The sequence below is a fragment of the Anas platyrhynchos genome, chromosome 1, assembly GCF_047663525.1.
Source record: "Anas platyrhynchos isolate ZD024472 breed Pekin duck chromosome 1, IASCAAS_PekinDuck_T2T, whole genome shotgun sequence".
Lineage (NCBI taxonomy): Eukaryota > Metazoa > Chordata > Aves > Anseriformes > Anatidae > Anas > Anas platyrhynchos.
This window is the reverse complement of record NC_092587.1, coordinates 92,106,901-92,134,833: the sequence shown is the minus strand read 5'-3', so window position 1 is coordinate 92,134,833 and position 27,933 is coordinate 92,106,901. Positions and strand designations below refer to the sequence as shown.

Genomic DNA, 27,933 nt, shown 5'->3' with positions numbered 1-27,933 from the left:
GTGAGCATCGGTACGGTACGGACACAGAGATAAAGAGGGGGTCGAAAGGAGCATCTGGAGGTTTGGGCAGCTTTTCCACAGCCACATGGCAAAAGGGGAAAGGGGGAGCAAGGGCTGCAGGCCAGCCTGCAACCCACAGCCATTTTGGGGCTGTTGTGGCTGGGTGCCTACTCCGTGCTCACACCAAGCCACCACCAAGTGCTTCAGAAAGCTGGAAGCTGTGGTGAATACCTGCTGCAGGGAGGCGGGGGCACCATGACAGCTCCTGCAGCGATGCCCTTGCCACAGGCCCAGGGAGAGCCGGTGAGGTGGATGAGGTGCTCCTGGGACTCTGGGAGAGGGATGAAGCTGAGCATGGGTGGAAATGAAGCCCAGGGAGAAGGAGAATGGTGTTAGTGTGGGCAAGGAGGGAGCTGGAGGGGTTTACTTCCAAATCTGTCCCGGCCTGGGGCGGGGATAAGGGGGGTGCTTCTGGCAGTTCTCTACATGCGCTGTGGGGAGATGGAAAGCTCATCCTTAAGGTCTGTGCTTTTAAATGTAACCTCCCCACTGCCAACAGCCCCACACAATTAAAAAAGTAATAATAAAAATAAAAAGCAGGTAAAGCGGCTGAGCCACCCAACAATTTCCATGCCATCGCCTTCAGGACATGGCTCGCTGGGGCAGCTGAGGGGAGCACTGCTCCTCTCCCCGGTGCCGCAAAGCTCTCGTGCACTGAATGGGAGAAGCTGCCTTGCCTCACTAAGTTTGGGGGTGAAAATCACTAACATCTTCATTTGACTTGCAGTAACGCCTCCAAACAGACCCCTGCAGAAGTACGCAATTTGAACAGTTTAAAACAACCAGCCACAACTGCATCCTCCCTTTGTGTTAACATCTTTTCCCAGACTATGGCTTTGTTCCAGTCATGTGTCAAAAAGCTCTTGTCTGAAGACTTATGTCTTAACCAAAACAGGCCTTTTTTTTTTTTGCCTTGAATTTAAGATACAGTGAGACATTTACTGTTATAGGATTCATTTCGGCCTTCAGCAGCTGCAGAGGCAGAAATAACAAAACAAAACGAAAACCAACCAGCTAGTCACAGGCCACAGCTAAACCTACTTCAGTGCCGCGTTACAGAGACCTCCACCACCCCGCTGGTCAACACCTCTGTGTCACAAAGCGCAGGGGATGAAGTCTGGAAACTCCTTCAGTTCCTATTTTTTGCTGACGCACCAGGACAGAGAGCGAACAGACCCTGGAAGGTGAGCAGAGTAACATCTGAAATTCGAAACAAAGGCACTGACTACCTGAGCCCAATTAAAGAGCAGCTTTTCTAGAAAGACAGCTGTCACTCCTGTGCTTTGCTATTTTAATGTCACGTTGCAAGGAAAATCGTTGCATTTTGTTAACTGAATCACTGGAGCTTCCCTCTAGCTTTTGCGAATCACTAAATGGTTAATCTCAGCCTAAAAAGCTTTACAGCCAGTGAGATCACAGGTAAAACGGCCACAGGAAATACTTAATGAATTTTGGTGCATGTGTACTCGCATCATCAAATTCCCAGGGGGGCATCTGCAGTTCAGCAAAAGCTTCCTCACTGACGGGCCCCCTCAGATAAGAACCCAAAATCAAACTGAAATTTTATGTTAACAAGAGGGATGGCTTGGCATATTGCTCTGAGCCTTCGAAGAATGAGATCCTCTGATTGGTGAACGGGATTACAAAAAGCCGATCTTTTTGACTTGCCAATCTGAAAGCTTTATTTTCATCTTTGATTAGAAGGCATACAAATTGCTCCAGGGCCCAATCACGGCAGGAACACAACCGAATTCTTTAGCACAGTGCAAAGCAGCACAAATGAGGAGATGTTACTGCTGCAGACATCGCAGGGTGAGAAGAGCTGAATGGGAAAATTGTTCAACTCTCCTTTTCACCTCTTGTTGATTGTGTCCTAGCGTCTTCCACAAAAAGCAGACAATGTGGCTGTGTCCATCGCTACTGTAAGCCATTCTAAGGTTTACCATGTGCGCAGCGAAGCTTTCATAATAAAATTCAGTCATAATTGCTACCAGTGTCAGGGGAACCATATACAGCTGTGTAAGCAAATGGAAGAATTAGTCCCTTAATACATATTTAATAGGCCATAAAACATTCTTGCACAACTGAGTATTACAGTTTATCTACTTTTCCTTTCTTCAACTCACGTACAATAGATTAAGATGGTTGTCCAAACAACCACTCGGAACAGCGACCACCCGCTGCTCCTACGGAAGAGGGATCAAGATGAATGAATGGCTACAGACAGGATTTACTCCGCGTTGCTCATCTTCCAATATTATTAGCTCATAAATCATAATAATGCAACTCATGCATATCAGAAACAACAATAAAGAGGCTACATGGAGTTTCAAATAAAACAGTCTTCTGCAATGATCGCTGACAGAAATACCACAAGATTCACTTGATAAATAAATTCCTAGCTACCATCTCATTTTCTGCGGAACCAAATTCTCAGTCTCCTTCCACCCTCTCCCCCTACCAAGAAATAAAACAGGAAAAGTAGAAAAACGATGTGCCTTTGGAGTTGGCTCCCTTCCTGAACCCACACCCCTGAAGACTTCTGGGTTGATTTCATAGCTATTGGCCTGCGCTAACATTAAAAGAAACGTTCAAGCAATGACACTTTGTCAAAGTAAGTTGTACGTGTCTCATTTCAGGCAGAATACAAGAAAAGTCAGGACGGAACCAAATTGTTAAGAAGTTAGATATAAATAAAGACAAGTGGAAGCCAAACCAAATTTGCACATCTTTTTCAGTTTTACAAGTATTCCTCTTTTTTTCTAGGCAGCATTTTAAGCATCAGGAACAAGCTTTTAAAGCAGACTATATTCCTTAGTGCAGTGGTGTAACTGAATCACAGAAGAAGGAGATCCAGATAAAGGAATTTCAGTGTTGTTTTGGGAAATACCACCATCTCTCAGAGCTGTGCAGATCCACGTAAAATCTATCAAAATCTGTGATGATTTTAAGAGTTGATATACCATCTCAATACCCAATTTTCAAGTGCCATCTAGTGGCTACGTTCATTTTTATTTCTGTTTGTTATTTATAAATAGTTACATACTAAATTGAATTCTTTAAAGAGTTTGTTATTCTTATCACTTATTACGTTATGTGACTCTTGGTTCTGCAATGGTTAAGTAGATGCATAAATGCAGCCTAAGTTTATGCGTTCTGGTGGACTGAATTTGGGCCAGAAGACAGCTGTTTTCAGGACGAAGGAATTAAAAAGAAGGGGAAAAGTTATCCATAGAAACTACCAGTTCGTTATTTTGAGTTTTTCAATGCAGCTCAATGACTTCTTATCATGACAAAGGAAATTCTGACATGTTAAAATCGGTAAATAGTTGGGGCCTCAACCACGCACTTCAGAAAATGGAGAATAAAAAGCTACAACATGATCATATTCCAAGCAGTCCTTGCAGCAAGGACAGCCAAAAATCCACAATGCTTTATCAAGAGATTTCTGTTGTACACCAAATCCAACCTGAGATCTTACACAGGCCCAGAACTTTAATACTCGATTAAGTTTGGTGACTTAGCAAGTTAGTTTGATAATAGGAACAGTTACTTCAGGTTGTTGGTTTCCCACTCCAAACATCCTCTTATTCTTTCGGTATAGTTAATCGGGCCAAGCAGATGTGACTGAATAGCCACATACATGCAATACAATGTGTTCAGAGAAGCATTAAGGCTGTAGGACCCGGCACATAGACAACCTGTGCAACACCAGCAGTCTACATTAAGTCCTGGACACAATGTGCATGCACAGATACGTTATGTGCTTGCATCCCTGCCTGGAAATCCCAGGCATAAATACAGAAGTCAACCATCTAACAAAGGTATTTGGGGTGCTTCACAATTGACTTCTGAGATCCTACGAGGACAATGATCATCTGCTTCTGCAACACACTTTACACTAAACATCCCCTCCAGCACGGGGCTCCTTACACCCACCTGCAGGCGCTGTGGATGTGCTGAGGCCAGACAGCAAGATGCGGGTACGCACATGGCTTTGCGGGTGCAACTCCTTGCTCAGGTGCTCAATGGCCAGAGCCACACGAGCCCCATGCTGGTGGCACCTGGAGATGGGTGCACCAGCCCTCCACCACGCTGACACCGCGATGTTTGCCAGCAACCTTAATGCTAGTGCCAGCAAAACCCTACATAGACGAACCTGGAAATGGCTCGCTTTTATGAGTTGGAGGCAGTGATCGGGTGTAATAGGTACAAGCCCTTTAACATACAGTGAAACGGGTCTATTTGCTTTGGAGCCTGTCCAACAGCATCGAAATAATAATCCATGTGCAGGTCCAGTATACTTACAGGCTAGTGCAAACACCGCTGAGCAGTTAGATAAAAAGCAATACAAAGATCTGGAGATGTAGAAAATCACAAAGCTGTCCCTGAGTACAAAAACAGGGCATGCACAATGCCATCCAGAGTAGTAAAATTTCATAATGTGCAGATTAAAAAACGAATAAACAATGTTACTTAAAAACCCTCAGAAGGAATTGTATCTTATTGCAGGTCTAGCCCTCAGAAGAAGCTCTCAGCTACTCAGTACTTTGAAATCCCCCTTTAACACCTACAGCACAGAAAAGAAATAATTATGCTCTATAGTTTCATATCTCACTGCAGAAATAGCTGCACTTCAGCACTCAATAAACTAATTGAATGAAAACATCCATTTAATTTGGAAGGCATGGAAGTTTTGGCCTGCGGGTTGCGAGCCCTTTTGAGGAAAAGAGTATTTCATGTAACCTCTCACATGGACGCCCACTCGGAGGCCACCAACAAAAGGATCTGAGCCAAGCTGGCAAGAACTCCCCCCAAAATGCCCCAAAATGCCACACAACACTAAGCATGTCTACTGCTCCTGGCAGGTAGAATGTAGATACAGGTGAAAAAAAGCTACAAATCTGAATGCAGTCTTAGATAACTTAATTTGATAAAAAATGTCTAACACCAAAGTCATATACCTTAAATTATTTTTAGTGCCTTACATACAGTCATGTAAAAACAAAAATCGATTTTTACTTCAGAGACACGTGAATTGTGGTATCAGTCACAACATCCTGAGTAATGGAAAGTAATAGTCACAGAGATAAGGCATGTGCACCGTAATGCCTTCATGTTTAACAGTTGGCATTTTCACTGCAGTCTTACAGCCCCTTTCTCCTGAATCTCAATGGGTGTTGGACATGAATGACTTCAGACTTGTAGAAGAAAGCAAGCTATCAAGTCTGTTCTTTTCCAAAGAGGTAGTTTTATGCCCTAAGCTACAGTTGTCAGGTACTGAGTTTTCCATAAAAATCTCTCTTAAATGCGCTTCAGACTAAACCATCGGAAACAAGCAAGGAACAAGCCAAAAGCACACTCAGTGTTACAAAAACGCATCACTACCTTGAGTTATGCTGAACATAAAAGTCTCTTCTAAGAAGAAAGAGACTTGACTTATTTTTAATTCAGTGAAAGACAATCACATGATGCAGCCAAGTCCACTTCAAAAGCTAGGGATTTGACATGGGCAGCATGTGAAGGACTTAAGGCAAATATTTTTGCATCTTTCCCCTTACAAAATGTGTATATATTTTATATCCACGCACAAAAATCATTATTTCAAGAAAATGGAAATAGTGAAGATTACATCCATAGGCTGCCCAGGAATGGAGCTTCCACCACCTCTCTGGCTCCTGCTCTATCACCCTCAGGATGAAAGTTATGTTTTCTTATGCCCAACAAGAATTGCCCTTGCTGCAATTTGTGACTGCTGCCTCTTGCCTGACCTCTCATCGTACATCTCTAAGAGCCTGCCTCCATCTTCTTTGCAATTGGTGTTTAGATAGCTGAAGTCAAGTGGGGCCTCCCTCAGCATTCTTGTCTCCTCTCAGATATCACCAGTGCTCACAGCCTGGTACATCACGCGCTTCAGAGCCAGCCACCTTGGTGGGCCTTGCCTACACTCCCTCCAGCTCACTGCTGACTCTTGGATGTGGGCCCACAGCCTCAGAAATGCAGAACAGGAAAGTCTGTCCATCCAGTCTGCAACAGTTTGGGCCCAGGGATGCTAAGGAAAGCCTCAAAAAACTTGCTACCACTGAAGTAAACAACCCCCCCTGCTCTTCCCTTATCTGCAGTCTCTCGCCCCCATCACTTCATGCCAGACAGCCGTCATGTTGACCAGGCACAGTTTGCCCCCAGTAAGCCCACGCTATCTGTTCCCAGTCACCTTCTTGTCCTTCCCGTGCCTGGAAATGATTTCCACAAAGACAAGTGCCACAGTCCTCCCAGGGACTGAGGTGAGGCTGGCCAGCCTGCTGTCTCCCAGATGTTTCTTTGTGCCTTGGAGCACAATCAGACACCCCAGGGTCTGGTTTCTACTTCATTCATGATCCATGAAAATGATGACACTGTTTTATTTGACCTGTAATAACCTGAGATTACAACCATGTTAGTGCATTTGTCAGTAATTCTACATGCAGAAGAGCTGGAAATACCAGCAGCTGGAAAACAGGTAGCACAGCTTGTTTGGTCCAACCCTTCCTCTATTTTTTTTCAGAAAGCTGTCCAGTACTATAAATCCAAGTTGGCAAACACCTTCCACACACACACACCCTGACACACACATTGATGAGATGTAAAAGACAGCAAGGCATTTCCATCATATTTGGAAATCTGAGTCCAACTCAGTGCAAGGTTTTCTTTGTTTTTTGACAAGAAGTTTATTTTTCAGTTGAGGGAAGAGCATGCAGTCACTGTGATCCCAAGGAAACCCCGAAAAACTCTGAGTGAGCAAGACAGCAAGAGCAAGTGAGTGAGCCTGCCATTCAAGCTGTATGTGCAATTTAAGAGTAAGATAAGAGCCTGGCACCTGATGAACAAATTATTTCTAAAATCCATATGTTGAACATCCTGACAGATCTGCTGTGGACAGACCAGTTTTGACGTCTGTTGCTCTATGTTCAAGTGCCTTAACACAAACAAGTCTTTCCTGATAATCTAGGTCCTTGATGAGGTGGTAAGCAATTGCAGATGACCCAGCATGATTTACTTATCAAACACTTACTGGAAACAGTGAAGATGTCCGTCTTCATTCAACAAGTTTGGGCAAGACTTTCCAATTCAAATTTCCACTATAACTTAGTTTAACTTGCTGTTTTATCATAGTTCAGAGTTTGGAAGAAAATAGGTGGCAGGTCTTTTAAATACTCTGGAACTGCTGAGATGTATTAATTTGGCAGCGATCTCTGTGACACGTGACTTTCACAAGCCTTATGTGGAGACACAAAGGATCTCTTTGCAAGAGACTAACGCCAGGCAACCTCTAAAAATCAAACACCTAAAATAAACAGGGATAGTTCTTTCTATGAGCACTGAAAAAAGTTTGCACTGAAACTTCCTCAGGAAGCAGAAAAGGGGATTTCTTTTCTTTTTAAAACTCTGTAAGTGCTGGGGCACTACACTAAGCAATACAAAATCCTCTCAAACCTGGCTGTAGATTCGTGCATATTAAATGATGGGCTCTTAATGAAGCCCTCTCAGAATGGGTGGATTTCATAGATCCAGGAATGCCAAACACGTTCCACTCATTAAGCAGTATCTCAGAAATCTCCATCGCTAAAAATCTGAGCAGTCCTTTATCTTTTGATGCCTGTGCAGAATGCAATACAATTAGCAAAGCTGGATACTTTTAACCATTTTATAAAAAAAGAGATCTAAAAAAATCTCAACAAGCAGAGAAAAAGCTCTTAATATAGCAACCAACAAGCCACAATTCATTTAGGCTTTCACCACTCATAAAAAATTGCTCTCATGAGTACTCAACATTTTCAAAAGCCCGGGGAAACTGATGGGTTTCTCTGAACACTCTGTCTATCGGTAATAGCAGGCTACTGAGGACGAGAAAATACTCGTTCCTCAGCTTATGGTTCCTTGTGTTCTAGGAGAAAGCACATCCTCCCACCCACACCACGTGCATTATCTACAACCTGAGCTCCTCCACTGATTTACACCGGGACATTATGGTAAGGGAAAGAAGCAGACGTAAATGTAGATGTGCCAAGCTATCTGCTCAATCCTCCCCTCTTCATGTTACTACATTAATGCAGCAGGGGGATTTGTTTAGTTCAGTGGACTCTTAATGATATTGTTTTCTCCATTAACAGTAACAGTCCTGATCTCTTGCTCTTTAGGCAACACCACAGTATCTCAGCAAAGTTACAATGCAAATAGCTTAAAAACTTGCTCCCAGTATTTTTTTTTTTTCCCTATGGATGGTGAAAAGTGGAAGATGAGCTATCAGACACTTCTATGCTTCAGCATCTTTTCTACTTCTGTTTTCATTGTGTCAGATTAAATGACTCACTGCAGTCTGAAAGAATAAAACCTGATTTGTGAAAGCTAGCTTTTGGTAACTCTTTCTGACATTGGCATTAAATACCTCAGTTTGCCTTATATCACAGCTCAATTATGACAAGTCAAACATTTGGCTAAAGCTTAAGAAGGGCAAATTAGTTCTCATCATTGTAAATACTCTCAGTACAGGAGCAGAATCAGCTTAGAGGAAAAAACACACTACTTCCCAAGTAGCATTTCAAATTACCTTGAATTCACACTTCCAGTGCACAGGCCTACCACTAAAGAAAAACAACAACAACAAAACGAGCCACAAACCAGACTGAGAGCACAACCAGAATCCCTAAACACGAAGGCAAGGTACTCTGTAGAACATTTACACTGAAATATTTCCTTGAAAAGCGGATGCCTCAAGACAAGCCACAGTAGTAATGGCAAACTTCCAGTAACAATGCACCTAGCTAGAAGGAAAAAAAGGAAAAAAAACAAAAAACACCTATAGGGAAACACGTAGTGTAAGCACCGCTAGCACTGAGGTCTGGAGAGAGAACACTACCATATAAAACACACAGGTTCCCTCTGCTGCCAGGTCGCATGGCCTGGGACTCTGCTCTTTTTGTTCTTTACAAACATCAGGAGTGTGGGTGTGGAAAACAGCATACTTCTGAATTTCTGTTGTCAGCTGTTTTTTTTTTTGTTTTTTTTTTTTTTAAATAAAGCCTTACACACCTCAAGAATATTAAGTATAATTCTAAACTGGAATAGCTGCACTCAGAAAGTGCTGTCAAGAAAAGAGGATCTCAGCCTGCATTGTTTCTCTGTATCTCCTTTTGGCAAGGGTTTCTGGAGAACCAACAAAAAAGCACCAGAGGTTAATAAAAACTGAAAGAAGAAGTCATCTTGGAGTTTAAACTTTGGGTTCTCATTTTGTTTACATTATTACCTATTTAAAACTCACAGTTCTCAACCAACAGTCAAAGAAGAAGTGGTGCAATGGAAAACACACCAACAGCTTGGCTCCAGCTGGGTGCTGAAAACTGCTTCTGGAGTTCTGCAGTGGAAAAAAAAACAAAACAGCAAACCTCCAGCCAACATAAAAAAGCCACTTCACAAGTAAACCACACCTCAAACAAGATTGGATGGTTAAGATTACAGGTAGGCATTATGGTTTTTATCTTCATATCTTTATGACCACAGAGAAACAAAGGTGGGAATACTGCTGTTCCCAGTTCTTTTGATCACTACTGGGGAGCTCTGTTGATCATTTAATGTGTAAAATTGAGCTTTTGTAAATGCCTCCAAAGTTTTTATGAGCTTTATAAAATACATTCATATGAAGAGATTCCTAGATGGAAATACAGATATGTGCTCAGACATGATATATCTACCTCTAACTATGTGCGTATGCTAGATCATGAACTCAAGGTTTGCAGCTCTGCTACCAGCCAAGTAGAAGCTCCATTTGAGCCTGCATTTAAGGTAAAATAGAGCTTACCGAAATGAAACTATCAGTACAGAACTATTTCTGTGAAGAGAACAATTGCTGATGAAGCCTGTTCCTCTCCACTTAAGGACTGGATCTCTTCAAGTGGAGAATTTCCTGGTTTCTCTTCCAAGAGACACGGTAATGACATGAAGATTTCCCCTTTTAATAACAATTTAGTGAGCAGACAATTATCAATTAAAGAATCAATCACATCAAAGTAATTGCAAATGATGCAGTGGTCACATATCGGGGAATATTTCCCATTTTGGTTTCATCACCTGCAGCCAACCTACCTTTAGTTTTCCTCCAAAGCCAATCTCTCTTTCCTGTTTGCATTGGGAACCGCTGAGGCAAGGTGCTTTAAGCTGCAGACAAGAACAACCACCACCCTGCTCCTTCTTACCTTTCTGCAGAGAACTTGCCCATTGCAACAGGAAAATTACTTGCCCACCAAACCTCCTTCAGGATGCCTCCTGAAGCCCTAAGGTGATATGTCTGTTTTACAGAGAACTCTAGACTTGAAATTACTCCAAGTTCAGCTTCAAAAAAAAGTTAGTGAGCAGTCCAATGCCTAAGAAAACGTCCCTTTTTTAATTAGAAGGACCATCCACTTAAGTATTTTTTCCCCTAGCATTTATTATATTAGAATGATATATTTACACACACATTTATAGACAATCTTTTATCTGCAATAAACACCACACCAAAAAAAATACAACCCTGCAACATCACCTCTCTGGAGAAGAGATAAGGGATCAAAACAAACAGCTTTCTTTTTTTTTTTTTTTTTTTCTGCCTTGTTTTCCTAAGGAAGTCCCATAAACATTTATACGGTTACACTAAGCTTAGGCTCAAAAATAATTTTAATCAGCATGCACAAGAGATGGCACTAGAGATAGACCATTACTGACTGCCCTTGTATTCAAAGAGTTTTCCCAATCACCCTCAGATAATTTGAGATTGTGCCTTCCTTGTTGCACAGAAAAGCAAGGTTTACAATTCCAGTAACAGATAAATATTTATTTTTTAAATTCATGTTTTGCAGAATCTACAACATGGACAAACATCTTGTGCACTTCTTGAACAGGTATTTACTGAAGAAAAACTTTTTTTTTTTAAAAAAAACTCCTTGATAGAGTTCTAACGTAGTTTTTTTTTTTTGCTTTGTGCTATAAAGACATAAGAGACTTCAGATTGTTTTTAAATGGTCTCACTAGAGAGAGTAAACATTATGCAATTAGCCAGAAATTAGAATTTTACTGCTGTCTTATACATATAGTGAAATAATGTCTAAATTGAAACAGCTCAGATAGAGTTTGACATGCACAATTTTCAGGTTTTGAGGTTCTACGGAACTTGTTACTTTACTGTACACACATTTACAAGAGTGTGCAAAAGGTGTTTTTTTCTTTTCTTTTTTTTTTTTTTTTTTAAACATACCCTCCGAGAGAAAGAGAGACTTTCAATTATGGATCACTTCAGATAATTCATGACATTAGTATCTGGCAAGATGCATCTCAGACCATTTATGCTGCAGCCTGCTAGAGCTCAGTGACGCGATGTACTGTATGAAAGCTCCACAACAAAGTAAAAGCCAGTTACGTCACCCAGCAAGTGTTTAGTATTTGACATTTTGCTTTCTCAAGATTACCTGAGTCATGTAACTTTTCATAGGCAAGTATGGAAATTCGTATCAGCAGACTTCTAGAATTTTCTACCTGTTTAGGCTATGGAAATTACACTGCTTGTAAAAGAATAAGCCCTTATTTACCCAGGAACTCACAGTAGTAGGTTGAAATAAGAATTAGAAGCATCCAAGTTGGTTTTAGTTTAATGGTTGCATATTTTCAGTTAGCTTAGGCTGGTTCTTCAACATCACAAAGCTCAAAGGATGCCAAGGGAATAAAGCTGTACCGAATGTTGGAATTTACATCCCAGACATACGTGCCTGTCAGTGTGTCACAAAAACTGGACTGATTTCTGATGGAAGAAGCCACAAAGCTGAAGGCTCACAAGACAAATCATTCAGAGAGTTCGTTATTCTGATTTAGGTTAACGGATTTATGAGCTTAGAAACAGCACTAAGTTGCTGCAGTTTGAATAGCGGAGCTGCACAGCTGACCATACTTTAGCCTAAAGCAAAAGCCAGGTCAAGCACTTTTTTTTTGGCTTATAAAAGCCAAATGAAAGGAGAAATATCAATGGGGAGAGTGAAGTCTATCTATTGTGAAGCCTATCTATTTTACCTCACCCTGGAAACAAGAGTACTCCCAACAGAAGCAGCAGACACTAGATCTGAACACTCAGTCACCAAAATTTTGTCAAGGCTGTGTTTCAGCAGAAGTCATCTCCTGCAAGGTCCATCCCGCCAGAGCCCCAGGCTGGTTTCCACGCCTGGACACCCACTAGGTGTCCGCGTCCTAGAAAACCACTGTGACTACACACAGGTCTCTGCCTGGAAAAACAATGTGCACGGCCTCAGGCGTGTGGTGTGCTCTGCCACAGGCTGCCACACACCCATCACATAAGAGGCAGCTGTCAGTGTGTCCCTGATGATACAAAAGGGGGTTTGAGCAGCAGCTGGCCAGCGAGTGCAGGAGGCTGGCCACCACTACAGTCCTGTAAAGCTATCCTGCCTTTAGGCAGGGCTGGAGATGCAGGTTTGCAGATCAGTGACGTTACCCAACCCATTTGCTGAAGACTGAACACGTTGCCAAAAGGCAACACAGAATCAGGTGCCAGCCAGACCCTGGTTATCCAGCTCATCTTGACCCAGTAAAGCTGCTGCACAGGGCCAAGAGCAAACAAGGTCTGTCCTGAGCTCCAGGAGCACACCACACTCCTCAATTCCTACATGAACGAGCAGCACAGCTCTGGATTCACTGAGGTTTAATCTAACACTGTATTTAAGATACAATTATCACTTGTATTCATCTTCCTGAACAGCCAGACAGTATTAGATGCCACAGCTACTAACCACTTGCTACCTATTTTGAAGTCACAGGTCACAAACTCAAGGCCACTTTCTTCAGGGGGCTACAGCGATTCACAGTAACTGAAGGGTCTGCCCCATGTTACTAATGAACCCCTTGTGCCCACTGAGCTCGCAGTCCCAGACCGGTCAAGTTCAGCCACCATCTTTCCCTTCAGGACCGATGGACGAACGGCAACTGCTGCTAGAACCACCACCCGCCTGACAAAAGGAACGAGCACCCACCGTACGTCCAGCAAAGAGATTGGTGCTGGTGAAGACACGACAATCTTAACAGTACAAACACCCTTGAAGAGCTGCAGACCAGAGACGTCTGTCCGAGCCCGGAGACAAGGGCTCAGGAGCACCCACCCAGGGATCCTGAAGCCCACCGTCTCCACGCACAACAGATGCACCATGGCAACAGGCAACACAGAAACCCACCCAATGGCTGCCTGCAACAGCCATCGGGACACCGCTCACCTGCTTGGTTTGCATGGGAGTGAGGGACATGAGGATCCCTTGGTCTAAGGACCTTAAAGGATATCTGAAACTTATGTCTTTGAAGCAGAAAGCCACACAAAGCAGTAACCAACCTCTGAATTACAAAAGGCTCAAAGAAGCCACAGCTCTGAGAGCTACCCCAGCTAATCATGTTGTATGTTACGATCCTGCATATAATATAGATCAATCACATGAAGCAGAAAACGCAATCCTGCCCCAGCCTGTCAGGGGTTCATCCGCTTAGGCTGGATCTGAAAAATCAAATGTGAATGTCAATGAAGGTGACATGAGCCAGGAGTCAGAGCTGTGGGAAGCGCTCATCACCATCACCTCCCAAGAGATCCCAAGTCTTGCCAGATATCTCTTAACAGATTTTAATTCTCAGAGGCTGAAAAGAAACAGAAAGTAAGGCTGAGCACCTACTGACGTGCCCATGCATCCATCAGAATTAGGACAGGTTGCTACTATTTATTCTACACTAGATGAAGAGGGGGGATATAAACCCATTATCTTTGCAGCGCTGAGTTTCAAAGAAACTCCTCTTTTTTCTCCATAGCTTTCCACGTAGAGGGAACAGGGTGAGCAACGAAAGGGCTGATTCAGTAATAATAAACCTGGTAACAATGACCGTTATCAAAAGGGAAAAGACACTCTTTATAGGTTAATTGAGATTATGCCCCAAAATAAATGAATCACGCAACAAAAACTCCAATAAAGACGAAGCTTGGTATAAGGCACATTCCCAACATTATCTATAGGAGCAGATGTTATTTCCACATGAATGCCTATATGGCTTGCACAAGTTTCCACGCATGTTTGTGAAAGGATGGCTGACAACAGTGGTATCTGTATGCTTCTGGGCTTTCAGACCACTCTGAACTAAAGGGACCAACCTCTTTGCCTTGCCATTCTTTCCTAATCCAGCATATGGGAGCCGCTCCCAGAGACACAGGACTGTTTGGCAGAGGAAAGAGGTGTCAGGCAGTGCAGGTGTCTGCCCGTAAAGGGGGCACAGCAGAGCCACATAACCACGGCACGCACTGCTATTGCTACGCACCCACCTCTGGGACACACCAGCACCAGCTGCCAGCTGCCCACGTGGGAACACATTAACCACGGGCCAAGGCCCTGCGCAGCAGCGATGACAGCACTGAGACCCTGCAGAGAGATGTCTGTATGGGAACCAAACCACCACCGCTGGGGGAAAACAGCACGGCGATGCTGCAGGAAGCCTCGACAGCCACCACCCAGCTCCAGGGGTGGCGACCAGCCCTTGCGGCAGCAGCTCCCAGCTCTCCGTGGATCTGGGAGACCCCTGTGGAGGATGTAGGGACAGGGACACATTTAGGCATGCAAAATGGATTAGGGAATTTTATTTCCTTGCAAGTACCAGAAGAGGGTGCAGGGCTAGTATTGAAATTTGTCTTGCTGCTTGCAACTGTTCTTGTTACTGCTTGGGTCATGAGTTTCCTTCCTGGACCCACTGGCTGTAGAAGGCAAACATAAGCAGGCTCGCACCAGTTTCCAGTGAATGTCCCCCAGGTACCCTGCTGGGCAAGGGCCATTACCAGCAACTTTACACATCAGACCTGAAGGTGTCAGTCCAATTCCAATACATCTAACCTTCATTTTAGTATCCCACTCCTCAGTCTAAAGCATCTCTATCACCTTGGTGCCATATGCAGTACCTGATCGGTGTTTTCTATCCTATACACAGTGCCTTACAGTGTGGTAAAAAGCTTCTAGGAGTTATAAAAAAGTAACTGTGACAAGCAGAATCAGGCAAATTTTAATGACATTTAGCCAATTCTCTTATTCTCCAAGAGTTTTCCAAAAGGCATCCATCACGAACAGCAGATCAGGACTGTAATATGTAGTCTAACACATTGAGCACTGAAAAAAATTTACCTAGAGCCTGAAATGTTTGGTACAGATGAAAACACATCACTTGATAATAATACCAGAATACCCGAGTGAAATGACACTGCTTGCTTCTCTGGGCACAATTTCTTAGGGTGTGTTCAACGGGTGAGTAAAGAAATTGTTCTTCTATTTTCAGCGACAACTCACCCAAGTTTCAGCATTCCTTAGGAGGTGGGAAAATCTTCCATTTGAGTATATTCTGCTTAGTTGTTACCTATCTCACATTTTAGGCCTTCTGTTCTGAACAAGCCACACAAATTCAGTACCCATTCGTCCAAGCTGCAGGAATTATTCAACAAAGAAACAAAGGCAGAAAACAGAGGTCATTGAATGAGTTCTTTATAATAGAAGGAAGAAGTCCTGCTGCATTGCAACCTTATGTGTGAACACCACGCATGTCCTTCGCTTTGGCTCTCTCGAACGTTGCAAGTCACTAGGTCTTTGCCAAACCAAGAAGTATGTTTGTGCATAACTGAGGTCACCGCTTTTGTTTCAGGGGGATGTTTACCACTCTCTGCAATAGAGCAGCTGAAAATGAAGAGGCACAATAAACAGCGTGCTCAGGGGGAAAAAAGATGAGGAAAGGTCCTTTCGGTGTTGTTGCTCTAATCTATAAAAATGCTTGATGTTGGACTACACCATTAAGGCGGCATGCAGAAGGTACAAGATTACAGAGAGAATGTCATGGGACCAGAGGAGGTCCTGGGTAAATGTGACCAAGTCAACACACTTGATGATGCCAAATCTATCATTACAAATTCTTTAGTTTGGTGCCTCATTCTGAAGCCTTGGGGACTTGCAAGCTTTTAAAAAATAAAAAATATGGGGTTTTACTTAAGTCAGGAATTTAAATGAACATAATTTGAGAGCTGAATCTATAAAAGAGTCATTAGATACCATGAAAACCATGAAGAAAGGAGGTGTTAATAGCAACATCTCAAAAAAACATTTCTTACACATTCTTGTGTATGGAAAGGAATTTTATCACAAATTGCTGGCAATTCCTCCCCACTAGCATTCTTATGCCAGGTATCAGCAGACTGAACGCCTCCATCATCGAATCACACTGCTGCTGTTCTAGCACTGTTGCAACACGACCCTTTTACTACTAACAGGCACATCCCAGATGTTCTCCTGCCATTTTCAAAATCTGAGATAACAAGCCATAAATCAGTGTTATGTTTATTGTCCACAAGACAGCACTGAGCAAATCAACTCCATTACTGTATTTTATTAGCATACCTGCTAGCAGGGGAATAAAAAAGGGAAAGCATAGCTAAGACAAGTAAGTAGGCATGAAATTCTAGGACTGGGAGAGACTGGGAGAGCTGCTCTTCATTAACTTCAATGTCACTTGAAAAAATAATAATGGTGTTAATCATTTTCAAGATGTTTCTTTATGTTATACCTTAAAAAGCCAAAGTTTGGCTTTATTCTCTGCTGGTGCATGCCTTCTGTTAGACCACTGCAAAATGCTTCTCACCTGCACGGCAGAACTGCACTCAATCTTCACACTTGGAAAAGAACTACAGAGATGCAATGCAATAATGAGGATCTTGGACCTCAGTAGCAGGCAATCGTTTTTTAAATGCAATATTCTTTCGTTAGTTCACTGAAAGGAAAATTTAGTATATGCGGTAACGTGTGAGCACAGAGTGTACACATATACACAGTTTCTATGAGGCAGTGAACGTACAAAAGGGAATGAAGCTTGCCCACCATTTCTATCAATGTTATCCCACATAAAATCACTCAGCAAGTTTCAGAGCACCAAAGCAATTTAGAACACACAGCAACAATGAAATCCTTAATGAAACATCTTCAGCTAAAGCGAAAACAGTTATTTTCTATTTGCTTTATTATAAAACATGCATCAAAATGTTTATTTTCATTGGGCATCTATTTCTACATCTTTACCTCTAATTATTTCTGTTTACAGTTATTAATTTATTCACAAAAGTACAAGTGTGCCCTCTAGTGCCTGAAATATGCAAATTGAGTGATATTAAAGCACTATTTTTCTTTTCCTTTGAGTGTTGAAGGATTTGAATCTGGATGTTTCCTGAGTCTAGGATAAGGTGTAACAGACAAAAAAGCATGCAGGAAGGTTTTATTCACATCGTATTGCTAAGCTGACCAGGGGAGTCCAAAACTTTTGTTCTCACCTGACTAAACTGATCTGCCTTGGTTTTCTTGGGCACCGTGAAAGCCTGATGGTTTGTTAGAGGAAGGCAACAAAGAAAAAACATGAAGAAGGAAGGTCTACTGACTGCTGAACAAAGACATGCATTACTATAGGTAACACAGTCTCCAAGCGAGGTAAAAATAAAGGAACAAAATACAAAAAAACACTGGTGGCGTTTGCTCTTCTCTGATTTGAATGGAAACATGCAAATTCAAACACCAAAAAAAGGAAGACTAGAGGAACTGTGTTTTCAAAGGGACAATGTTTGATTTCAAGTTGAATCAAGAGGGGAAAAGGAAATCATCTCTTCATAGATTAGAATCACACACTGCAGAAGCAGGCATGTGTCATCTCTGTATTACAGGTTAAGGCCAAGAACATGAAAGCACTACTGGATGCATCCTTTCTCTGTGTGTCCACATCTCCTGAGCCCTGATCCTCTTATAGACCCTCGCTCTGTGACAGAGGACACTTGGAGGGCTGCAGAGCTGCCCCAGCAACAAAATCAGGAACATCCCTACCCATGTTGTCAGATCAGACAGCTTCGTAGCTAGCTCTGTGGCATTTGTGGAGGCAGTCTCTCATACCTCCAAATCACATTCTCTGTTCAATTCAGGCACACAGGTACGGAAATGTAGATTACCCCTTCAGCATGTTGCAAGCTCTTGAGATCTGGTGGCTTCTACTTTCCTTCCCTACGTAATTCGAATGTATGGGAGCTGAAATCCACAGAATTGAAAAAGCATCCTCCTTAAACTTCACTAAAGAGGAAGACGCCAATAAGCAACCTTTATTCTTGGATGTCCGTTTGTTTGGGTTTTGTTTTTAAATGGTTGGGATTGGTCCTGTGCTCCACCAGGAATGTTCAGCTGCCCACTCCAGCACGATGACATTCAGAGCGTAGGATGAAGCCGTAATAGCACTTACAAGCCCTGTTCTTTATTGCATCCTGAGCCATTTGTAATAAAATTACCAAAGCAGCTAGAACTGCCCTCCTCATCTGCTCTTGGACTCCCGCTTAGCAAAGTCCTGGGCACAAAGCAAGCTTTCTGGCCTGAGTCTGGTGGACGCATGAAGATATTTAGAGAGCAACACTAGGAAGGGCACAGATTTCACTTCCATAACTTCAGCACCAAGAGGGGCAATTTTCAGGCCTAGTATTTAGTATTCACTGTATAAATACATATATAAACTTATTCATTGTGTTATTTATGTTACATACACACAAATAACCTGAAAAAAGAAGAGGCTGCAAAAGAAGGAAATATAGCAGTGAGCTTACCTTGTACTCTACAAATTTTTATTTTTATTTTTTTAATTTTTGCTAAGTTGTCCAGCCCTTCTACATGCAACAGCAACCTACATGCTACAAAAAAAAATAAAAATCAATACACTGATGTCTCATTAATTGTGCCAACAGCAGCGAGCGGGGACATTTCACCTCCAGCGCAGACACCCGCTCGCATCCCTTTATTATGCTGAACAATACCCATTTCAAAATCTCATCTGGATTTCTTTAACTGCATACATTTGCGCCGGGTTGTCCCAAGTTAAAACCGCGCGCTGCCAAACTGCTCTTCACTGTACAAAATGGAGGAGGTAGGAATGCATGAAATTGCATTAGGAGTAAATACCCTTTCCCTAGATAGGCGGTCGCGAAAGTGGCGGTGGAGAACTGGCATTTTCTGACTCAGCAGACAAAGGCAGTGCTGGCGGGGAGAGCTTTATTAGCTCTGAGCCCTATTACCACAGCAGAGGCGAGCCGACAGACGTACAAGCGGACAGACAGACGGATGGCAGCCCCGGCTCTGCGTCACCAAACCTCCCGGCCAGGTTCTGTCGGCAGGACCAGTTCCCGAGCATGACCCAGCTCCCTGTCCCCCACCCGCAGCCTCACAGGCTGCCAGAGGCAGGATCAGGCCCGAGCCTCACTTTTATCGAGCACGGTGAGGCCCCAAGAAGAGCCCAATTAACTTTGAGTCCCAAGCTGAGTTTACCAGAGGACAAACAAAGAAAATTCCTATCATTCCTCGAGCTTTTGCGCTCAGCCTATTCATCACGGAGACCCCACAGCTAACCTACAGCCCCAAAAGTCTCTTTAGGATGATAAAGCCAAATTTGATGCAATTCCTTAGCTGCCTGTTTTGGCTCTTCCTGGCTTTCTTCCCAAGCCAGAGACCCTCAGGACAAGTTTCTGGTTTTGCAGAGGTGCTTTGGTAGAACGGGCAGCCTGACAGGTGTGCAGGGCTGCTGCAGAAACCCGACGTCACGAATAATTACCAGGCCATTTAATAAGGCAAAATAACCGCAACAGTCCATGGCTAGTGTTTGGGAGGACAATTTATCTTTAGAGGCTCATTTGTGCTGTGTTCAACTCACCACGATCCTTATCCCTATTCAGCTCTCTTTTAACGCCTAAAATAAATTGGAAAAGCATGAATATGTCAGAAAGAAAGGAATAATGATAAAAATCTTCTCCATTGTTTTGTTCTGAAGTCACTTGAGAGACTTCAGTATTAAAAAATTAGAACTCTTTTTACAAGAGACTGAAGAGCAGTGAACATAAAAAAAAAGAGCATTATCTCTTCCTCATCCTACAAAAACTGCTAAATACCGAATGGCGACGCATGAGGGAAAGAGGAAGTACCAAAAAATTAGTAAAATTCCCCTCGTTCAACAAAATCTTGAAAGAAAAAAAAAACAGAGAAGCAAAATACTCCTTGATACTGAAATAACTCTCCTGTATTGAAGCTAACAGTTTCAAAAATCAGCTAGAGGGGCTGCTTCTAATTTTACCCCTTGTGATCAAGCAGATTATAAAAAAACAGTCTGAATAATGGGCCCAGAGAGTAAATACATACACACACACACACCTACGTTATGAAATTAGTTGCCATGATGTGCTGTTCCAGCATCAGTCAGCCTTCTAGTCTCTTATTTCCTACCTGTATAAAAATAAATACCTCAGAAACTTTGCCCTAACAGTTACCTTCCAGTTTTATTGGATAGCCTTCTCACAGCAGCCATTAAGTGGGGAAGAAAAAAACAAAAATCCTGAAAAACTTCAGTGCTAGGCACTTTGGAAAAGCTCAGAAACATGAGACAGAAATTGTAAGAATAATATTCTTCCAAGTTAGTTTGGACAAGGCTTGTTTTCCTCGAATTACACATTTACCCATGTTGTTGTGTATGTTTAAAAGGCAGCGTGAACACCCTACATCGGACGTTCTTTTAAAATCAGTAGCTATACACATCAAGAGCTGCAGGATAAATCCACGTACAGAAAAGTTACCATCAAGTTAAATGGCAGGAAGAGAAAGATCCTCTTCCAAGTATTTGCTAGTATATCAACTCTGACAGCGCCAATGGTCTCTACTAAAGAATACCACCTGAACTGATTTCTGGTCCAAACTAATTTCAGAAAAAGTAGGGAATCTCACAGGAAGACTGCCTTCTTTGCAACACCCCTGTCAGATTTAGTCTCCAAATGGAAGGCACTGTCTTTTAATTAATGAAATAGACATCCCAAATATGACCACTAGTCCACAAAGGTGTATAGACTTACATCATTTTTATAACAAAGTAGTTTATAAAAATCCTACTTGTTTTTCCTTTTCCATCTCAACAACACAGACTTGAAAACACATCATGGTGCCAAGTTTTATAAAAAGATTACACAAGCTTGCTATAAACGTACTGATTTGCTACACTCTGTGTTCTCCAATAATTTGCATCCAAGCGCACCTTCAGTGACATTTTCAGCCCCCTTCTTCCTCTTCAAGGAAATCAAAACTATGTAGAAGTGGTAACAACAGCTCAATTTTCCAGGCAGCCTCCACATAAATAAGGGTACAACAAAATGCAGGTGTGCTGGGACTGGAGCATCATCTCCCTGTGAATAACGAGAAACTTCGCTTGCAAGAAGCCACGTCCTTAGGGTCTTACAGATTTCCTGAAGGAATTTCTACCTGTATCCATGAAAATGGATCTTTCTGGGTGATGGTCAGTGGCAGTGCCCATCCCTGTGTGAAATAATCTATAAGGAGAAAACCTTCTTCAAGATGGTTTACACTTTCAGTAGGTACCACTGTACAGTATTCCTCAAATTCTGGATTGCAATTAGGAAGTTTGTTAATTTTAGTGCTGCTGGTTGCAATTGCCTTTTCCTGGAAAAATCAGGAGGCCATCTAAGACTGGACACAGCACTGGGGGTACTGAGAGATGTCTTCTATTCTAGTATCTAGCTGCCATCCCTGAACCTCCACCCCATTCCTGCTTTTTAGAAAACAAGGGTAACTAAACCAGTGATATTCTTTCTGAAAAGTCACAGTAATGCAGCAATTAGGAGCATTAGGTGTCAGCTAGGGATTGTTATTCTCCACTGCCAAATCATATTTTTGTGTATTGTACAAGAGAAAGTGGCTTTAAATCCACTGCAGGAGTGGCCTTTTATGATGTAATTAAATTAAGTAAAAGGATTAGTTGTCCAAAATTAGTTCCACCACAACAGTCAGTTACAAATCACTTGGAAAACAACTCACACTTGCAAAGGATGATTTTTTTTTTTCTTAAGAAACGATGATGTCTTGGATTCTTAATTGCTTTGTGCATTCAGAGATGTATTTCTGTGATTGCAGAAACACATAAAACATCTATGCGAGTACTTCTCCCCCTCTTCATAAAGGGCATTTTTACAGACATCAGAGCTGCTTCTTAACACTATCAACCAAATAAAAGGCTGACAGAGAACTGAAGCAACCTGAGTGGACTCAAGACAATGTTTTTATTCTCCCTGCATTACCAGACACAGACCAGCTCAGCCCCTACCACCATCGGTTCTGCACCTCTGCCTCAACACACCCTCCAGCACCGCGAGCATCCCCAGTGCATTACAGAAAGCTACCCAGGGTAATCACGCCTGCCTTGGGAGACTGATGCAGTGTCATGACAACGCAAAGTAATTATTGCTTTCTTAATAAACAGCAGAAATGCTACTTCTTAAAATCCTAATGAAGCCGCATCTTTATCCCAACGTTGCCTGTTCAGTAAAGATTTCAATACTCTGGCACAGAGCTAAGCTATTCAGGACAGGGTTCTGTTGCCTAAGCCAGGCCTCCTGTGCCATGAGAAGTGATGGAGACCCCCCCCCCCAGGGACTGACAGATGTGCCAGCAGGCCCCCAGAAGACATCCACCCTTCTGGAGCAGTAGGTGGAGGCCAGGCAGCCCATTTGGATGGCCAACTCATAGGGTGGATTAAATTTGGCCAGCCCCAGGCTTTGCAGTGGTGTTCTTACACCCCACCTCTTAGTCCTGTGGTCACCAACTTGTGAGCATTTACGTTTGGGCTCCCTTTCAAGCACACAAGTAATCCCTGAGGTCAACAGAAGGGAGGTTTGGTGGAAGAGTCACACCTAAACGTAAATATCCTCAAGATCAAGATTTAAGAGCCACGGCCTTTGAGCCCTCACTCATCACAGCTCTCCTGTTGACCTTGTGCAACATTGGCGAGATCAGCTACATGCAGAAGTGTTAGCAGTCACAGGAGCTGAAATCTGTTTGCAGAATGTGACTTTCAGCCGAAGGTACAAACCCGTAATTATTATAATAAAAAGGGTAAAGACCATGGGATGAGGAACAGATTCATTTATAATCTTGAAAAAAATATCAGGAAGGACAGCTTTGTGTTCTGCCACTGCCTCTTATTTGAAGGCAGAAAGGCAGGAAAATTGGTAATAAAAACTCTTGATTTCACAGAGGCTACCCCAGAAGAGGAGGAGAGTCATAGGGGAGCACAGCGCGCTCGATATTTTTGCGTTTTGGTGCATAGCCAAGACATCTGCAGAAGCCAAAATAGAGCGTGCTAGGGACGGGCTCCTGAACAGCTCCAAACTGCACCACCAGGGACTACCTCCGCTCTACGCAGTGCTCCTGGCCCCAGCAGAGGTGATAATTTATTGTACAGCTGGATGGATTGCTACACCTTAAAGAGCTAATCGAATAATTTTTCTTTAGAGGTATGCACATGAAACTTTCACTAAAGCAGACGGGCCTACATGCTTATACCTGGCTTTGCAATGAAGGTTATTTGGTGATTTTATACTGAAGAACTGCACTTCTGTCCTACGAAGATGCAGTAGGATCCAAACCCTTTTCCCAATGGCACTTTATAAAGTTACAGTGTGCTCTGAGGACATCACATGTCAATGCACTTGTATCACCTCGTAATTAGCTGTAATTACTATATGATGGTTTCCAGACTTAAGCACAGTTAACCATTAACCTGTGTTTGCAGACCGTATTTGCCGAACAGCATGCCATGTTCCTTCATTCCCCAAAGCTATGTCATCGCCCAGTTACAGCCCTTATCAGAGGGGCCAACCAAAACAGTGTGTGCGGGGGTGAGGGGAAAAGGCCACAGATATCTAGTTATTACTTATATATATGTGTATATATATATATTAATCAAATGCAGCAGTTTTCTATAAAAGCTTGTCAAGAAACAAAACAAATGAACAGGGGTACTGCTAGCTTTCACGCTTTCTGAATCAAACACTCACATATCCGATTCCATTCTTGGTGCATACAGAAGGCTAAGAAAAAGGGGAATGAAAACAATTCAAACTCCCAGCTAGATTTCCTTACTGTGCCTAATCTGTGCATGTACACGTCTGTAAGGGGGGGATGAAAGATGTACTTTGAGTCTCCACCATAGCATAACCCTAATTTAGTTGTTTCTTCCATAACAATGAATACATTGTTAACTCTTCCACTGGCAGGTTTGTGAAGCGTTTGCAGTAAGATTCAGCTGCTGCGAAAAAATACAATATAAGGAATACTGCATTCAGTATTTATTAACCATTCTAGCAATAAGGATAATCAACAGAATGCCAAGGGTGACAAAAGTTTTGTACGCAGAAGAATGCTGTGCTTCTTGAACCTTTTTTTTTTTTAAATGAGTAACACTGAATGGGTTTGTGCAATCACATCTGTGGGACCTGCCCTTCATTATATTAGAAATTGAGGTGTTACAGATCTCTGCTAACTTTAAAGGAAGTGCTTGACACACAAATGTACCATGAGATAAACTGAAATAACCTGTCAATCACTCACATAATGACCATTATATTCAGAGAAGCATCAAGTACTGTATTTGCATCAAGTACTGTATTTGAAGATTGCTTTGCTGCTCCTTTTCATTTGCTGGGGAAAAAACAGGAAGGATTTAGAAATTCCAGACACTTGTCACCCAGCTGCCATCAGTATTCCACTTCCACACAGGCCCTGTGGCAGCCTGCCCCCTGCTGCAAACCGTTCACCCCTCTGGAAACTAAACCTATGGCTTTAAACCTATGACTTCCAGCTGCTGCCACAGCAACAGAGCCTGAGAAAGGCCACTGGCTGCTAGCTTGCCAGCATGAGGAGTTCCTCTGAGGTCTCCAGCGCTACCTTCTGCTGCTGCCCCAGCTGGGGAGCCAAGGTTTGTCACAGACAGACTCATCCTCCTCTCACTGCTCATGCAATGCATCATCTTGTCCAGCAAGACGCACTGGCACGACCCATAAACCAGATTGCTCAGTGGCACGTTACCTGGAAATGCTACGTTGGGATGGAGCCAGGCTGAGATTATGAATGACTTCAAGGGATTTCTCAATAAACCCATGAAATTAGCTCCGCTACCCTGCTAAAATGAGGTATTATTAGTGCTAACAGCAGCTATTTAAATATTCCAGCACTTTTCCAGCAGATTTCCTGTTCTGAAGGCCAGGAAGCGTATGGAAAATGGAAGGAGTTTGGTCACCCTGGCTGGAGGACTTCTGATGCAGCCTCGGGTGGTCCAGGCAGTAGCTACACAATGTACTGGAACAGGCTTTTACGCCAAATTCAATTCTCAGCAGTACAAAAAGCATTCATCTTAAAGAAGCTTTGGGAGGATGAGGAAATCTAATCCTAGAGGGAACCCTCATGCCCGTGTACAATAGAAATCCCACCCACACCAAAACAATTTTCTGGACGCACATCAAATAACATAGCACTTCAGGACAAATGCTAAAATTACTCAGCTCTGACCTGTGTCAATATGGGCACTGGGCTTCCAAAACTGATGCTAGGAAAGACTCCACTTGTCAAAAACTTCATGAAAGCACTGATTTAACATTACTGGCACATTACTGATGGTAGTATAGGTACAGACCTTTATAAAATACACTTATGACATGAAAATATTCCTTTTTTTTTGAAGGACTAATTAAAAGCTTTAAGAGTTTTTCTTTCCAGATGCACTCAGTTGACAGTTCTCTCCTCCAACACCTAAGTGTAAGAGGCAAACTTCTACCAGGACATTTGCAAAAAAACATCTCCAACTGGATTTACAGTCTACAATCAATCTTACTTCATAATGTTTGTATTTGAGGGGAAACTATTGGAAGTGTGTAGGGAACATGAACTTTTACTTCTTAATCCTAAATCCAGTAACTTATAAGTAAAACTACCATACAACAGCATCTTAAAATTCTCAACTTCATTCCAAATGAGGAGTTTTGCATACTGGAGAGGAGGTTATTTCCCTTGGTTTTGTTCCTAATAAACAGTGCAGTTGTCATGATCTGTCTCAGCTTGGTCACTCGGTGCCTGCTGCCCCGGGTCCTTGCATACCAAGACCGTATGCCACATTACTCCCAGTACCCGCTTACGAAGACCAACAACTGAACACAGTGAAGATCTACCATAGGCAGGGTTTAACCGAAGAAATACCCAGATGTTTTGCTGTTCCATCACCACGCACTGGTGGTTGATGACGAGGAAGGAGGAGAGGCAGGCACGGGGCGCCAGCTGAAGACCTGCAGGGGGGCAGCAGCCCCCGCGCCAGCTCTGTCCCCGGGCCGTCAGCGCCGCGAGTGGCTCAGCTCTGCCGCTGGGCCCAACACGAAACGAAACGCAGCGCCGCCACTCCTGCTGCCTGGCTCGCTCCCGAAATGCCAGATGCCCTGGCAGCTGATAACCTGTGCACATCCCAGCACGTCATTCGGGGCCGAGGGGAATTAGAAGAGGGATCTGGCAGAGGCCGGGGGAGATAGGAACAGCACACGTGTACACGCATGAATGCCTCTCCCCTCACATAGCTCTAAATAAAATTAAGCCGCTCATGTCATTTCCACTGCCAGATTAGCTCAAGCATGTTAAATTCCCAATTCATCTCATTCACCTCACTTTCATCCATACTACATGCTGCCTTCTATTCATATCCACAGCGATCACTGACAGCAGCAGAAAAAGTAGCATAAATCCAGCAACAAAACCCTCAGGAGTGAGAAGTTAATGGGAACTTCAAAACTACCTTTTCCCCTCTTATTTCTTTCTTTTTAAATTTTACTAGTATGGTATTAACATGCTACAGCATAATTACTTAACCATTTTATTTCTTTCGCTGCACATAAGAGATTAAAGCACTGAATTCACCCAAACCAAGTCAGTTTAGTTAAGCAGGTGAAGGAGTGGTTGGTTTGGCGGTCAGCTTTTTCCCTAGCCAGGAACCACAGCCCTTCTCCTTCACCTTTCAATTAAGCCAACCAAGGAATCCCCTTAGAACTATGGCTTTAAGCAAAATGGACAAAAATAAGGAAATCTCAAAGCAAATCAAACAGATCATTCAGTGTAACAAATAAAATAGCAGAGCAACAGCAAAAAGGGTGGTAGGGGTATAAGCAAACGCCCAAAACTGGTTTCCTTATTCCAATATTTCTCTTCAGTTTTAATTACAAATCTTTCACTCAGTTTTCAATTATGGGTCATGCAGTTTCCCTTTAGACAAGTATAAAATTGTTATGGCATGAAAGCAAGGCTTTTAAATGTACAGATCTCAAAGTACAGGGTCTTGGAACAGAAAACAAGGCAGGCAGGACGGGAAGGATGTCTATGTCTATATGCCTATGGATGCATACTTTGAGAATAAGAAGCAGAGGGGATGTTTGCCTGCATGTAAAGAAGTACATGTATGCATGTATGTACACGTCCTACATGCATACCTAGAAAGTAACTTAAAATGCCATAACTGCTGCTTTTGTATCACGTCACTGTGACACATGCAAAGAATAACCCCACCCGCTCCCCCCAAAAAAACACAAAACACAGCAGATAAACATAACCCTCAACTATATTGGTTTGTGCAAAGAAAAATCTATTCTATTGAGTTGGCAAAAACTCAATTTAATCCAGCATTGCATTTGTGGAAGCTAATTCAGGAGGGGTTTAGAACTTATTACCAGGTCGTAAGCATTTAAGAGAAGAAAGGGAAGACTTAACCGAAGAAGACTTCTGAATGTGATAGAAGTGAAAGGCACTCCTGGCCCTTTCTGGAGGGTAGCTAAGCTAATTACACGTTAAGAATGTATAAAACCAGGACTACCCTTATAACAAACACTGAAGCTCTCACACATTACAACTTTAAAGAACAATATAAAGTCTT

The 27,933-nt window shown here is 42.7% G+C and overlaps 1 protein-coding gene across 33 annotated transcripts in view; it reads right to left on the bottom strand.

Moving 5' to 3' along the window:
- The window catches only part of BBX (BBX high mobility group box domain containing), a 148,024-nt gene that overhangs the window by 78,632 nt on the left and 41,459 nt on the right, over positions 1-27,933 (bottom strand). Inside the window, exon 1 of one of the 33 annotated variants that reach the window (XM_072024216.1) lies at positions 13,104-13,248. The exons of the other annotated variants lie outside the window; for them this stretch is intronic. The gene's annotated coding sequence lies outside the window, so the exon portion shown is untranslated. Of the gene's footprint in view, positions 1-13,103; positions 13,249-27,933 lie in introns of those variants that run through there. 33 annotated transcript variants of the gene reach the window in all.